Source organism: Podarcis liolepis, assembly GCF_965112155.1.
Source record: "Podarcis liolepis genome assembly, chromosome: 2".
NCBI lineage: Eukaryota > Metazoa > Chordata > Lepidosauria > Squamata > Lacertidae > Podarcis > Podarcis liolepis.
The window spans coordinates 74,742,201-74,758,966 of NC_139555.1; the positions used below are offsets into that span (position 1 = coordinate 74,742,201).

Below are 16,766 nucleotides of genomic sequence, written 5' to 3' on the forward strand. Positions count from 1 at the left end.
TTTGCCTCCCCAGCAGAAGCAGGATTGTGGGGGGGGGGGGGTGAAGTAGCAGTGATTTTTTGCTCTGTGTATCCACACACTTGCTTCTTCATAATTAGCTGTGGTATGGCTAAGTGGTATGGCTAAGCTGGACTTCATTGTATTTATCATGGGTAATTACAAAAGAAATCTCAAAGAGTGGTACAAGTTAAAAACAGGCGAAATAGACAATAGCACAAATTCTAGTTCCACAGGAAATGTCTGTAAATGGGAATCATGACATTGGCAACCATTTGCAAATCAGTTTTCTATAAATACCCCAAGACTTCACCTTTCCGTGATCTGGTTACAGTAATTTTATCAAATTCCTGTCTCTGGCAATCATCAAGCAGGGTTGGCCTGCTTCTGCTGAGCCAGTGACAGCTCTTCCGCTTTGCTCTTTTTGCAGTGAACTGAAACATTTTTATTTGTTTCTAAGGTTGGGCAGAACCGAAGGGTTTTGCTCCGCTGGGTTTTAGAAAAGAACACAATGTTTTTATTCCACTCTGCCAAAACACTGGAAAGGATAATGCAAGTCTGGAATAGATCTTCTAATTCACTCAAGAACACTCACCAATAATCTGAGGCTGATGTTTGTGCGCACACATTTGTGAGAGAGACAGAGCACACATGCAGGAGTTCCAACGAAAAAAAATATTGCAGGGGGAGGTAGGTCAGCTACAGTGTAATAATAATAATAATAATAATAATAATAATAATAATAATAATAATAATAATAATAATTTATTTATACCCCGCTCATCTGGATGGGTTTCCCCAGCCACTCTGGGCGGCTTCCAACAGGATATTAAAATGCAATAATCTATTAAACATTAAAAGCTTCCCTAAATTACAGTACCCAGAATTCTTTCAGAGAACTCAAAAGGTATATGAGATACAGTGGTACCTCGGGTTACATATGCTTCAGGTTACAACCGCTTCAGGTTACAGACTCCGCTAACCCAGAAATAGTGCTTCAGGTTTAGAACTTTGCTTCAGGATGAGAACAGAAATATTGTGGTGGCGGCAGCAGCAGCAGCAGGAGGCCCAATTAGCTAAAGTGGTGCTTCAGGTTAAGAACAGTTTCAGGTTAAGTATGGACCTCCGGAAGGAATTAAGTACTTAACCCGAGGTACCACTGTACTTGTTTTGTTTTAGCTTCCCCCTCAATAAATTGCTTCTTTGTTCCCTGGGTCTTGGTCTCAGGAAAGTTAAAATGACAAGCCACCATATGTTCTAAGGCCTTGTCCAGGGCCAAAAATATTACTCCCGTTGCAGTAGAAATCTCCCTGGATGCCTTGATATGTGGATGATTTAGCAGAGAAAGAACTGAGAGGAGGAGGTTGCCAGGAGTAACAAGGGTGTATGATGTCACCACAGGAAGAAAGGTGTCCGTTTGAAACAGGAGTGGTTTCTGCAAGTGCTGCTGGGAAGGGGAAGGAGGACGTAGGCAGAACTGCATGCTGGCTGGCTGGATCAGGCTGTTACAGAGAGATACGAGGATGGCGCTGCTAGGAAGGACAAGCCCCTCTTGGGATGTAAATGCTGTGAACTCTCTCTCTCTCTCTCCATAAAACTCAGGTGTAAATATGTTTGAATAAAACAGATTTCTTAAAGGAACACAAACCCTGGTTAAGTGCCAAGACCCCTGGAATCTTACAACCGGTCAGCAGAGATTGGTGTGGCCTGGAACAATGCAAAATGAGAACACAAAATTCATACTAAAAACAAAACAAAACAGGAACAAACCAATAACCCCTTCCCACAAAAACATTTCAAAGGCCATATCAATCAGCCAAAAGCCTGGTTATAGAGAAACGTTTTCATCTGGCACCTAAAGGCGCCAGAAAAGGCCCATTCTCGTGTTGCCATCCTCTGGACCTCATGTAGAAGAAGGGCCTCAGGTGGCGACCGTAGGGTCCAGGTCAATTCATATGGAGAGAGGCAGTCCTTGAGGTATTGCTGTCTTAAGCCATTTAAGGTTTTATAGGTCGAAATCAGCACTTTGAATTGGGCCTGGAAACTAATTGACAGCCAGTGCAGTTGGGCCAGGATCAGTGTAATATTCATGTAATATGCTCAAACCATCTTGCCACAGTCAGCAACCTAGCTGCCAAATTCTGCACCAGCTGAAGTTTCCAAACCGTCTTCACAGGCAGCCCCACATATAACGCGTTGTAGTAATCTAACCTAGAAGTCACCAGAGCATTGACGACAGAAATTAGGCTATACTTGTACAGATAGGAGCTGAGGTGGGCCACCAACTGAAGCGGATGGAAGCCACTCTGCACCACTGAGGCCACCTGAGCCTCAAGCGACCGCAAAGGATCCAGACGTAGGACAGCATAACGTGTCTTCGTAAAAGACTCTTGATTTTTCCTTTCCTTCTTTCCTCTCTTACCGCATGATAAGGCGATGAAATGCTATGGTGGTGGAACTTGCCATTGTAATTAGACCCAAGTGATGGAGCACCATTGCAGAGAGCTGCTGGCCAGCCAAAGGAAAGGTTAACCAGAGCCCTGTGATTCCTGACAGAACTTGCAGCCACGTGAAGACCATTTTGTAATTCTTCAGAGGGCTGAAATTGCAGCCGAAGGTTCTTGAATTTGTGTTTGTTCTCTTTTGTGTCAGAAACTCAGAATGCTGAGTGCTTTCTCCTCATGGGGCCATTGCTCCCATTCGTATCCAGGAGAGCTGTTTACAGACTGCACAGGGTGGGACTGCAGAAACAAGATTGTTTTGATTGTTCTCAGAACAGTGCAGTAGGAAAAGTCTCCAGTGCTTTTTTTCTCCTGTGCCACAGGGGAGGGAAGAAAAAACACCAACTGTGCTTCAGTGACATTGTATGTAGGTCATATTAAAGCTGAAGACAAGCACAATTAGAAAGTATGTTTTCTGAAACTGCTTCACAAACTTAACTGATCTTTGGAAAGAGTATGGTCACCTCCCTTTCCTTCCCCTCTTTTAAAGATTTTTTAAAAATAAGCAGCAGCAGGATAATAAGCAAACAAAGTGATAAGCACTGAAAGGGCCTTTTGGCATGGCCACGGAATGCATGTCCTCCCAACAAGTTAAAGTGCAGCTTAGCCCTTGCATCATACTCCGTCTCCCTCCAACATTTTGCCAGTGAAAAATGCAGGCGGATTATTTATGGGGCAGATATTTAGCTAAGGGTCAGAGAGCCTTGTTGTAAAGGAGCAGTTATGCTGCTATTTCCTTCCATCTCCCTTTGGAAAAAACAACAATGCTAAATCTGCTTTTGCAGTAGTGAGCTTTGCAGGGGATTGAGCAGCTTTCAAAGAATGTTAAAAACCCATTCCAATTACCTAAATATTAGAACAGATGGCTAATTAAATGACACCGTTGCTGCTGCTGAAGAGAGGGAGGTGGGTGAAAAAGAACAAATCTTAAAAGAGCTAGTGTGGTAGAGAGTGGGGAGAGGCAGACTAGAGTTCACATCCCTGCTCAGCTGTGAAGCTCATTGGGTGACTTTGGGCCAGACTTTTTCTCTTAGCCTCTACTACAGGGTCATTATGAGGATATACAGGGAAAGGAGGAGAATCATGTAAGCTGTTTCCTTAATGGCTGCAGATGAATTGGATGGGGAAAGGTCAGATTGCTAACATTTCAAAAACATAGCTGTCAGCTTTTCCCTTTTCTTGTGAGGAATCGTATTCGGAATAAGGGAGTTTCCCTTTAAAAAAAGGGAAACGTTGACAGCTATGTTCAAAAACCTAAAAGATTCATTGATTTTAAAAATCTGCCAGTGTAAGACCAGAGTTAAAACTACTTCATGTTGGCTGAAATGCCATAAAGCCAGGAAATTGGAAGCTAAGGCTAATTACATAACAGATGTGTCCCATGATCAGTAATGATTTGCACTGTCATAAACTGTGTTTGCTTACAACTTAAGTGCCATGCAGTCAAATCCATATGTGGAGGGTGGAGTGCCTGGAACCACACTGTACTGATTCTATATTGCCTTATGAAGCATCTGAGCCATACTGTGTTGCTAAAGGCCTCTACTGGCACTCCCAGTCAGGGAACTTTGACTCTGAGCTTGTATTTAAAGAAAGAAGTAAGTCTCTATCCCACCAAGAAATGTGCAGGTACCCTTCTAAGCGATTTCTGTGGAAAAAAGCCAGCCTGTCAGGATTTTTAGATAATGAGTTTTGATTGATAAGTGCATTGTTTGGACACCAGTAAGTAGGAATCCCTGGAGTCCTAAAGAGTTGTATTTTTCCTCTTCCATTTATAGCACTTTTCCAGCTTTTGTCCAGTAGTCCTTGGCATCTCCAGCATTTGCCCTTCCTTCCGCCCCTAGCAACCATGCATCTTTCCTGGGTGTGTTTATTAGGTGCTTCCTAGAAGTTACCGGTATATTTTGCAAATGCTGTTATGTGATAAGTGAAGGTGGATGCTGAAGAATCCCTTTCCCAAATGACAGGTGCAAAATGTGAAAACTATGCACAGATCTTTTGGCAGGATCTAGAGCCAGACACTCAATAAAAATTCACTGTGTAGTTAGTTACCTTATAGTACAATGTCAACTCAGAAGTGAGTTTCTCTGTGTTTAATGGGGCTTATTCCCAGGTAAATGGGAACAGGATGGCATGGGGGGGGGGAGGTTATTGTGCCATTAACAGCTCTATCTCCATAGTCAGGACCAGCAGGGCATGGCTGATTTCCTACGGCAAGCATTAATTTGTCTAGGGTGTTGAGAGAAGCAGCAATGTCCACATTTTTCCTAATGCTGGCTAGGGATGATGGGTGTTGATGAGAGACCAACATCAGGCTGGGGAGTGGGGTCTCATCTGATGAAGTAGAGATGAGAGTGGAACCACTGCGAATGTTTGTGGGTATGTGAATCCCACCTGAACAGTCTGGAAGCACTCATAAGCCAACTAAACCAGAAGCCCCTGTGGGGATGGAACAAAGAGCAAAAGATAAACTCACATGATCCAGCTATGAGAGAATGCATATCCAGGCGGCAGCTGTTTATGCTTCTGGCAGCAGGGCAGATGTCCTGGGGGGAAACATAAATGTTAGTGTGACTGGAAGGATTTTCAGAGGGGTAGACATGCTAGTCTGGCTATGTGTACACACTTCCATTCACTCTACATTCTATGTGTTCCCACTGGTGCATTGGAAAGTCGTGTACACACAATATTCGCTACAATCCTTATATATCCTTGTGTTTCTTATGAAATACAGTACCAAATCCCCCTCCCCAATCAGCATTGATCCGAATAGAGAAAGAGAAAGACCTGGCTGCGTTTTGAGTTGGTAATATGTACATAGCCATGGTTGCAGCAAAAAACAGCAAAGAATTTTGAGGCACCATAAGTTGTCCTCAAAGTACTCAAAACTCTTTGTTGTTTTTGAAAGAAAGAAGTGGCGTAGAATAATAATTTAGCTGTGAATTATTCCATGCTGTTTCAGAGTCATGAAATGCCCCCTCTCAGGTTGCTGTTGAGGCACTCCTTTAGGTATTTCTGCTTGCCACTTCCTCATTCTCTCCAGGAACCAGGAAGAGCTAGAACTCTGGAAATTTCAGACTTTCTCCCTTTCAGACTCTTTTTCCTCAAATGGGAAGCTATCCAGGAAGCCTATGCTGGGTGGACTGCAGGGATCAGATGGACTGCAGCAGCACCACAGATGAGCTTTGTAGTCACCCTTCCTCCTCACGTGTTGTGTTAACTTGGCCTGTGGGAAATTCTTTCCACTGTTCATAAGTCCACAGGGCAGATCCTGTTGTGAAGCCTTTCCCGGGCATGTATTGTCTCCATCACTAGAAAAATAATTTCCTTTCCCCTCACTGAGTGTGAGCTCATGTAGTTATTTGTGTTAGCACACGGAAGTGAGAATGTATGTCAGAGTTGTGTGGTGCTTGGCACTGTTCAGTACACTCCCCAGTATGAGTAACCCATGCCTTGAAAATGTGTGAAGGCAATTTTTCCATTTATTTGACTGTTGATTTACATATTATTTAAATACTGTACTGGGTACCTCATGCTTTCAATAGCAGGAAGAACGGGGAGTTCCACAGACAGCTTATAGTCTGAATTCAAACAGGAAACTGTAAAACAGTAAAATAATATACAATACCACAATATAAAGCAATAAAAAAATCCATAAAGTGCAGTAAATGAACAATGATGCAACAGCATCACATTAAAAACACCAGCAAAAGCATAAGCACACAGGGCATCATGTAACTGAAATGTGTGCAGGATCTGGGATCAGAGAGGGATCAGACGATGACAAACCAAATGTGCTCTATGCGCTGTGAAACAAAATCATACATAGTATTAGCAGGGAATCTTGCAGTGCAGGCATGGCCTCTGGCAACAATAAGATGGAGAGTGAAGCATATGACTACCGGTCATGTGCTGTGTTGCGACATGGTAGTTTCACTTGAGTAAAAGCTGTAGGTGATTATTATTGTCCCCTGAGCATATTGCATCTGGCTCCCCACACAGCTGACCCAAGTTACTGTTTGGTGGACCTCAAGGTTTTAGGGGGGAAACCCATCAATGTGAAATTTGCCCACACCTGCTCTAAGCCATCTCATCAAGACCAGATTTGAACTTTGGTTACAGAAACCCACTGCCCTTGCCTCCAACTGTCTCTCCATACCAAACAGCAAAAAATTTGGCACCTGGCTTAAGGCACTCTGGTTTTCTTTGAAAGACACGTCTCAGTTGGAGAGTTGAGTTGCACAGTCAGCAATAGTGTGTGTGTGTGTGTGTGTGTGTGTGTGTGTGAGAGAGAGAGAGAGAGAGAGAGAGAGAGAGAATCTTGCAGGGAATAAAGAAGTGTGCTTATTATTAATGTCTACTGGCAGACGGTCTCATCAGAGTGTAATGTGCAAAGATACTGAACAGACTTTGTGACCACAAACTATGCTGGCCCCAAATCCTGGTATGATCAAATCAAAACCATAGGCTTGCTACAGATCACTGCCTAGGATCATATACAGTGGTACTTCGGGTTAAGTACGTAATTCGTTCCAGAGGTCCATTCTTAACCTGAAACTGTTCTTAACCTGAAGCACCACTTTAGCTAATGGGGCCTCCTGCTGCCGCTGCGCTGCTGGAGCACGATTTCTGTTCTTATCCTGAAGCAAGGTTCTTGACCTGAAGCACTATTTCTGGGTTAGCGGAGTCTGTAACCTGAAGCGTATGTAACCTGAAGCGTATGCAACCCGAGGTACCACTGTATTTACACACTGTACTGTGATTAAATGGTTGGCTTGTGCTATTTCATAACAGAGGCATTAGGCCTCTGAATACCAGTTGCTGGGAATTGCAGGTGGGCAGAGTTGTGTTCCGTTCACATCCAGCTTTCAGGTGTCAGGTTTCCCACAGGCATCTGTTTGGCCCCTGTAAAGACAGGATGCCGAACTGGATGGTCCATCTGCCTCATTCAGCAGGCTCTTTTGTTCAATGCTGCATGTGCACGTAAGACACGTTCTAACTTATCAGGCAGATTCACAAAAAAGGTGTATTTAACAGAAAATGCAACAGAGCATAATCTAGAGGTTCTATGTAGTTCACATATTACCTATTACATGGCTGCACATCCTAGCCTACAGTTTTTACCCCTGGCACTTTAGGAGTATCAGCTGCAGCCAATTCATCCCCCAAAATGCAGCTGCATGCCCTGTGAGTGCTGCACAATTGCTTCCCCTGCAAAGAAAGAAAGAAAGAAAGAAAGAAAGAAAGAAAGAAAGAAAGAAAGAAAGAAAGAAAGAATTTGAGAGGTTCACCCATCCCCTCTAAGATCCGCTACTGAACTAGTTAATTTAGACAGAACAGTTTAAGCAAACAAAGGTTTTTGCAATGTGGTGTTTGTAGCACTGGAAAGATGGAAAATACACGTTTGCTGCAGAAAGCCAAGTTAACATCTAATGCTTTATGAATCAGCAGGTGATGTGCCTATCAAGGTGGCCCTTTCTGACCTACATTTAATTTTCATAAAGTGGATTGAAAAAGTACTATTCCTAGTGCTCTTCCAGAAGAAAGTTTACATTACCCTAAGGATCTTCATCCAAAGGATGGCTGTTCCCATTCCTCTAGGTTGTCAGATGGCTCCGGAGATCTGTTGCTAACTTTCTCTACTTCATGTTTTGCCATGTTAAATCTCTGTTGGGGTTCTTTCACCAAAGAGTACTTGCCTCAAACTTGAATCTTGGCATCTGGGAATTAAACGCTACCCCCAACAGTATCTTCTCCCATGCTCAATCCACAAACGGACACCGTTGCTGTTTTGGGGTTGGATTCAGGTTGCGCAATTAAAGTTGACTTGGTGCAACAAACCAGCTTTCTGCAAAATGTGACTTTCTGCAATAAGGAAAGTGATGAGAAAATGTGGGATAACAATTGCTTGGCACAATGGCATATTACCTCCCCGCAGAATGAATGCTCAGAAAACAGGAAGCCGGGAAGCAACCTATACGTGTAACTGAAGCATATATCACAAAACGCCAGCAAGATTCCAGTGACCTCTTTTCAAGGAAATGAAATGAAGAATTGGAACACATTTAACAATATGTTTATGACTCTGATGCCTGTCGTCAGGCTGCTTTGCAGGGTTGTTGTGAAGGTGAAATGCAATAATCCCATATATTCTATAGGGCTATTGGAGGAAGGACATGATAAAAATGTTAAACAGACATTATGCATTTAGAATAGGCTGACTGAGCCAGAGATATGGAGGTTGCAGCAACTTGTATTTTTCTGTCATAATCATTATCCAGCTCTCTTCATCTTCGGTGATTCAGGGCCTTTTTCCACAGAAGAGGAAAGGAACAGCATAATAATGCTGCAATACAACACCACAATAACTCATAATAGGCCAATGTGGTCGTTCTGCAATTATTTACACTTTAAGTGGTTTATGTTCCCTTTGGCATGGCTGCTGCACAGCACATCCTGGTTGTGCTCTGAAAAGACTCCCCCATCATCCCTCAGCTCACTGTTCTTGACAGGTGCGTTTTGTTGTGTTTCTTTCAGAATACACTCTCTGTGCTATCAACAACTCATGGTTTTGACATCCCTTTGGTTACACTCCAAGATTTTACCTCAAGTGCCCATCATCCTGAAGCACGTTTGCTTCTAAGTGCTAAATTTTCCTCAGGTGGCAGCATCATGTGGGATGAAATGAAATCTGCTGGGTGTGCATTTCATTCTTTCTGGGGGTGTTTATTTCTAATATGCCATTTAGAAGCCAATTCATTGGGATCAGTTGGATTGTACGACACATTTTTCCTTCTGGGTCAAACCTCTCTTCAAGACCAAAGGGTGAGATGGGTTGAAGTTTCAGTCAGCACTTTTAAAAGAGATATTTTAATTATCTGCTAGCTGGTCCTAATCTCCATGCTAAACCACCATCATTATTAACTACACAAAGATAACCGAAACCCTACACCAATAAAATTATTAGTTATGCTATCTGAATATGATGTACACAGTGTATACATTGGTTGTAGTTGTATAATGTTATGATGATGATTTATAACATTTGTAAAAGTACATCATGTAATGCTAAACAATAATCTGTTTCTGGTAGGCGTAGCCAAAGTGTTAACGCTGTCCAATACTGTGACCCTCTGGGAACTTTGGGAGGATGGAATCTGGACATTACCCTGTATTTATTTATTTATAGTTATTGCATTTATATCTCACCTTTTCCTCCAAGAAGCTCAAGGTCTTCCCCTCCTCATTTAATCCCCATAACAACCCTGTGAGGTAGATTAGGCTGAGAGGCAGTGATAGGCCCCAAGTCACCCAGTGAGCTTCATGGCTAAGTGAGGATTTGAACCCTGCTATTCCAGTCACACTGACTCTCTTGTTGCCTTGTTGTTTACTATTTCTGGAAAGAAAACGACTTTGCTCTGACTAAAAAAGTATGTTTGCTCCATTAATTTCTCTGAACATGTGCCATAATAGGTAGATAAAGAGCAAGGCCACGTCCCAGCCAAGTGAACATAGCCCTCCATTTGTGACTTGAGGGATATTTTTATTTAGCAGCGTCGCTTTCCATCATCTGCAGTTGCTGCCTCTGAAGCTGCTCAAGGTTCTGTGGGCTGGTTGCGTCACGTAGCATTTAAATGTTTAAAATCAGCTTTGATGTTCCTGTGGAAATTAGCAGCACGCTGTCTCCCACCTCTCAAGGCTCTGGGGTTTCAGCTGAGTCTCCTCCAGTGCTGTATTTTAAAATACAGTGCTGTGCAAGGGGATCAAGGCAGGGTGATAAGCCGTCATGAATGTTCTTGTTCTGACAGTGCTTGTTTCTGTTCTGTCACCCAGGCTGAGAAATGGTCTGATGCCGAATTGAAGGCTAGGAGCAAAACGCACATCTGTGTCCACAGACTGATAGGGAAGCATGCGATAGAACACCACAATGACTTCAAAGTTTTGTACAAAGGAAGCAAACCTCTTGTGTCAAGACTTGAGAAATTCTGTCATTGAGAAATAAACCCAACTTGCAGAATGTGACTCAGTTCTCTCTCTCTTTTTAGACCATGCTTCAAAAGTAGGTAATTTGTTATGTTCTTTATCAGTGATTAGGATCTTTCTTTTAAAACACAAACTGGACCCTGACTTTAGAGAAAGTGCTATGCCACTTCTGGTCTAAAGTCTGCTTTCATATGAGTCACTTGACTCCCTGCATGTCATATCTGACTCTTGCAACAGAACAACAGAGTGATGAGTACAGACACAGCTGTTCTTGAGCCAAGATGGGTATGTTCCCTCTGAAAGAACAAGCTGGGATTTACTGGGTGCTTGTGGATCCACTTTTGCTGCTAGAAGCTCAGGTAGCCTCAGTGGCTAGGAGTGTCCTTTACCAGCTACGGCCAGTACATCAACTACAGCTGTTCTTGGACAGGGATAGTTTGGCCACAGAGATCCCTAAGATAACCTTAAGACTTGATCATTTCCAGCTAGTGCAAAAGGCAGCAGCCAGACTGTTGACGGGGAAGATGATTGCCAACATATAACTCCAGTGCCCAAAAGCTCACCCCGTCGCGGGGATTCAAACCGCTGACCATCTGATCAGCAAGTCCTAGGCTCTGTGGTTTAACCCACAGCACCAGACTAAATTTGTTCTGGGTATAAGCTTTTGTGTGCATGCACACTTATTCACATCCACTGAAACAGAAGTCATCAGACCCTTATATATAGGGTCCCTCCCACTATATATAAGGGTCTGGTATCCCAGAACATGATGCCCCAATTTTTGCCTTCAAAGGACCCTTCCAGCTGAGATCAGACAAGCACCCCTCCCCGCTGAATATCTGGTTTCATAGTTCTAACCGGTTTTTAACTTTTCTGTGTAATATTTTCTGTATACTGCTTATCGACAGTTGCAGTTAAGTGGTACATAAATTGCTTAAATAAATATAAACAAATATTTCTTTCAAAGCTGCTGTATGAAAATAGAGGGAAAGCACAATCAAACACACACACCTGTAACTGCTAACAGACAGGCATGTGAGGTAGCGCTGGCCAACAAATCAAATAAAAACCTTCTAAATGCCAGAGCACAATGGATGTTGTGCGCTTAGTGCACATGTGCCTCTGAGATTTATATAATACCAAACTCCTGCGGCAAAGACTTCGGCAGCCGCAGCAAGGAGACGAAACAGCTTGACTTCTTTGTGTGGTAGGCTATAATGAGGCTCATGTGGCGAGTGAAAGCTGATGTACTCTACAGTGGACTCTTAATAATTGCTGTGGGTAAGTATTAAAGGCACATGGCAGTTCTTATGCAGCTGACTGTCCTCGCAAAATCTCCACTTTGCCAGGCCTCCTCTATACCAAGAAAGCAAGCGCAGGTAGTTACTACTGATTGCTCAGCATCATCTTGATAGGGGCTCGTACCCTCCCTTGAGACAGCCAGAGAGAGAGAGAAGATATCCCTGAGTCTTACACCTCAGGTGCTACCAGAATCAAACATGTAATTATATTTCATTATAATTTAGAATAATATGTTGATAAAGTCAATTACTTAAAAAAGAATAAATATGATAGTCTACACTAGGGGTGTAGGTAGGGATATACTGGTAGATTTATGGGTGGTTTAAAGCATATCAAGGAGGATTTGTGACTCCCAATGGCATAACAAAATGACTTTCCCCCCTCCAAATTATACTGCTGAAATGAAAGCTCAACAGTGGGTGGGCTTTTAGTATGGAAGGATTGAGTGCTCGGTTAGTTCTGGTACTCAGAATAATTCTTTGACTCTGGGTTCTAGTGAAAAGCAAAGTAGGTCCCTTAAGCCAGAAGTCTGCCTTCCCATGGGTCTGCATAACATCATTGACTGCGACTCCTGTGGTTTGTATTATGCACCCTCCCAAGCATTAGAAAGTATCCTTATTCTTGTACAGTTCCAGAGGCTCCAGATTATGAAGCAAGGATATGGACTATTAAAACATTATTCTACAAAGTTCAAGCCCCTCCCTAGTAAGAGACAGACATTCCGAATATTTACAGTGCAATCCTATGCACATCTAAGCACATTTCAATTATTTCAATGGGGTTCTCTCCCGGGTGAGTGCAGATAAGATCGTAGCCCTAATTTTCGGAAGCAACTCCAAGGAGGCAAGAGTCATTCAAAACAATGACTCATAAAGCTGAGCTAAACAACAACAACAACAAAAGCCTGGCACAGATAAAAGTCTGCCCAGGCTGGTTTTTTTTTTAAAAAAAGGCCATGTGGCAAGCAAACACATGGATATTTTTAAGCTGCTCAAGCAAGGGCTGCTCTTGCATCACAGTAATTCCTTCTACCCTTTCTGAGGCACTGAAGTAGACAAGTAATAAAGATACATGCCAGTTGGTGGTGAAATCACTGTCTCTAAAACACGATTTTGTTTGAAGTAAAGATGGTGCTTACAGAACTCTCTCCCCCCCCCCCCCCGCCCAATGTTGCACAACAGCCAAAAGCTGTTCTGTAATCTTGGCACATCTATTTTGCACCTACTTCCAAGACTTGCTGCTCTGTTCCACGCTCAAAAGCATTCTTTCATGCATGAGACATGTAAGGCAAGTTTCTCTCTTGTATTATCTATTGATTAGTCAAATAATAGTCCTTCTTGATTAGAGATACCAACAGTACCATTCATATTTGCATTCAGTCTTGAAGTTTCGTGGTAGAGATTAGGTCTGGGTGATATATCGATGTATTGTCCAAAACTGGTTTGAAGTCTGTATTGTGATATTAGTTTCATAATTTTTGACCTGGCAATATATCGCGAACTGTGATGTGTGTTAGGCCTTGTCCAAAACAGGTTTGAAGCCATGAACTTATCATGGCCAGTGTGGTTCACCAGACCAAGTCATGGAAACATCCAGAGTAATACCAAGTTATGGTGATCCTCTGGTATGGATGCAGGTTATGGTTCACATGGCTGAGCCCACAATCTGCACAAGTGTGCTAATTTTATTTTCCACAAATATGGAGCACATGATCAGCACATCTTCATTTAATTGACTTTTAGAGTGGCCTGGTAAAAATGACAATCTATATGGTGAATCACTCAGGAAACACCCATATGGATTCATTGCATACCATGCTAACCTGCACCCTAGTGACCAAAAGGGTTGTTATTTTAAGGCACCATTCGACTCCTAGTCTATTGGAATAGCCTTATCAAAGGAGGTTCTGCTACCTGCTTGGATGGTACACTTGGCACCTTTCTAGTTAGGCACTCCCAATCAGCTCTGTAAGATCACTACTCAACAAATGCAGAAGGGTTTAAGTACTTTGCCTACAATTAGGCTTCACATTTTGCCTCCTCAATGCTGATTTCCTTTAGATGATCTTGTAAGTCCCGAGACACTTGGCTGACTTTGGTGCAAACATCTGAGAGCAGTTCTGTTCCCTGTTGTATCTAATATGTCACATGGCTTTTGCTTTGTGCCTTTTCCTCTCTGAAGGATATGACTGATTTGATGATCTCGTGGGTGAATTTCTTCCATCTATCAATATCCCTGTTGTTATCTACAAAATTGACAGGCTCCTCAGCTTTTCTCTTATGCTCCATACACATCTAAACTACATTTTTATGAAAGGTCTTGTCTTATTGAATAAATCCCTTATTGTATGTGTGTGTTTTAAAAACAAAGCCCTTGCTATCTGTATTTATCTGAGCTTTTCCATTGGAGTTTTTGCTCTCAATGTGAATAGTAACTTGTGCAGGGAGGGGGGAAATGGCGGCATGAGTTTTGCCAGAATCACGAGGGGGGGGGGTTTAAACAATTAATTCTATGTCTACTTTGGCCTTCTAATCCTCATAGAATAATTCTTGTGCATTTCACTGGCGGCTCACACTTGATTGTGATTCTTGAGCCAAACTAGACATGATGCTAAATGTGTCACATGGAATTATGTTACTTAAAACACACACAAGAAAAAGCAATCTAGCAAGCACAAGGAAGAATGGGGAAGTCCTTCAAATTAGGGGCTATGTAGGGCAAGATCAGGAAGATGGATTAGCCCCAGGTCTCTAGTAATGCATCCATCCCTGCTCTGTAATTTACAGGGCCGGCCCTACCATTACAAAGAGTGTGGCAGCTGCCTCAGGTGGCAGATGTTGATGGGGTGGGCAGCTGCAATGCATATACAGTATGTTTAGTTTCTGACATCTCAGAGTAGGACTGGGAAAAGGTCCTCTCTAAAATCCTGGAAAGCTGCTGCTAGTCAGCAGACAATACTGATATACTGAGGCAAAGCAGTGGTCAAAAGCAGTGTTGCAGACACTCACAAATAACAGTGCTTACTAAGAATAGCTTTAAGCTAATTGGGCAACTTTCAGCAGTTATATGTGGAGATCTGGCTGAGTTGGTCACCAAAGAAATGTGGTGGGAGATGAAGATATAAAACAAATGTTTTGAGGAGCTGAGATGTTTGCAATGTGTCTTAACTCACAATGGTGGAGCCAACAGAATAATAATAATAATAATAATAATAATAATAATAATAATAAATTTATTATTTATACCCCGCCCACCTGGCTTGGCTTCCCCAGCCACTCTGGGCGGCTTCCAACAAAATATTAAAATACAGTAATGCACCAAACATTAAAAGCTTCCCTAAACAAAAAGTCTGGTAGTTGTTGTTCTCTTTGACATTGGTGGGAGGGCGTTCCACAGGGCGGGTGCCACTACCGAGAAGGCCCTCCGCCTGGTTCCCAGAAGACAACAGAACACCATTCATGTGTTTCCCTCTTCCTTCTGTGTTCTCAGTGGGAATGCACAGACAAGGAAATCCCCTTTCTACCTCTTCTCCTAGGCTGCTTGGACTCTTGTAAATGATTAAGCGGAATGCCACCCCCCCTTTCAATGGCAGAGTCCATAAACATAAACTGTATTGAGAGAGCAGCCATAAATGGCTCAGTGAACTGGACAAGTGCAGGGAAGCAGATTCCCAAATCACAGGCAATGGAGAAAGGAAATAAAGAGGAAACGTGCAACAGGAGGACTGAAGCTGGGTACAACCGGATTTTCTTTGTTCTGCCCTGTACAGTGCAAGAGCCTTCTGTAAAGACACATTTATAAATAAGCCTGTGTGTCCTGCATCCAGATTCAAGTCCTTTACAGACATCCTGCCAATTAGCTGCCAACAAAACAGCAATGGCAAACTTTCCAGGTCATCTGCTTGACTCCCACACAGAGAGGCACATGCTCTTTAATGTTTCAATGAAAGTAGAAGGTTGGGCAACTGTCTTAGAGATATTGTGTAAGGTCTGAATTACCCATGAGAACTTTAAATATTATCATTTGTTTGTTTGTTCATCTATCAGTTTTTAGTCATACTTTTCTATAAAATGTATGGCAACTTTTAAGACACTTACGGTACAATCCTATGCATATCCACTCGGAAGTTAAGTCCCCCACACCCTGAATGACACAAAACGTTAATATCATCTAATGCGATAAACATAGCTATGTATAATCTTAAAAATTATGATATGAGCAGATAAATAAGCAATCAGTAAAAAGTCATACATTTAGACAGTGGGCTGTAAGGATACACAGGCTCGCTGCAATTAAATGAAATTCAAGGGTTCTGTAGAAGAAGGGTTTGGATTTGATATCCCGCTTTATCACTACCCGAAGGAGTCTCAAAGCGGCTAACATTCTCCTTTCCCTTCCTCCCCCACAACAAACACTCTGTGAGGTGAGTGGGGCTGAGAGACTTCAAAGAAGTGTGACTAGCCCAAGGTCACCCAGCAGCTGCATGTGGAGGAGTTGGGACGTGAACCCCGTTCACCAGATTACGAGACTACCGCTCTTAACCACTACACCACACTGGCTCTCTGTACTTTGAACCATTGCATTCATTTAATTGCACAACCTCTTCCCATTGTAGAAAAGTGACATACATATTTCCCACAGTTAATAAATGACACAACTTAAGATGCCCAAATGCTTGCTGAAAACAAAATCGCCATGCATGGCAATACTGAATAAATAAGGAATAAAATAAGCGAGCGCATGCTGACCATGCTTGATAAAAAGTAAGCCCCAATGAGTTCCTAGGAAATGAGCATCAACTTCCTATGCTTAGTGTATAACAAAAGGCCCTTGGTTCAATTCTCAGCACCTGCAGTTCAGGCTGGGAAAGAAGTATGAGAGCTGCTTTTCTGGAGATTCACCCCACAAGATTCCTGTAATGTCCTAAGGCTTGGAACCATCTGAGCAGGGCCAATTGTGCAAGCCTTTTCCACACAGTCGCCA

At 42.6% G+C, this 16,766-nt stretch overlaps 1 long non-coding RNA gene across 3 annotated transcripts; it reads left to right on the forward strand.

Moving 5' to 3' along the window:
* Nucleotides 1-1,058: 1,058 nt before the first annotated feature.
* LOC310700068 lies at nucleotides 1,059-10,520 on the forward strand. 3 transcript variants are annotated; one of them, XR_014522392.1, is made up of 4 exons: nucleotides 1,059-1,601; nucleotides 9,036-9,323; nucleotides 9,592-9,669; nucleotides 10,332-10,520. It is a non-coding gene; the product is annotated as an uncharacterized lncRNA (long non-coding RNA). The 3 variants fall into 3 exon arrangements; XR_014522393.1 differs by lacking the exon at nucleotides 9,592-9,669; XR_014522394.1 differs by lacking the exons at nucleotides 1,059-1,601; nucleotides 9,036-9,323; nucleotides 9,592-9,669 and adding an exon at nucleotides 9,820-9,928.
* The last annotated feature ends 6,246 nt before the right edge of the window (nucleotides 10,521-16,766 follow it).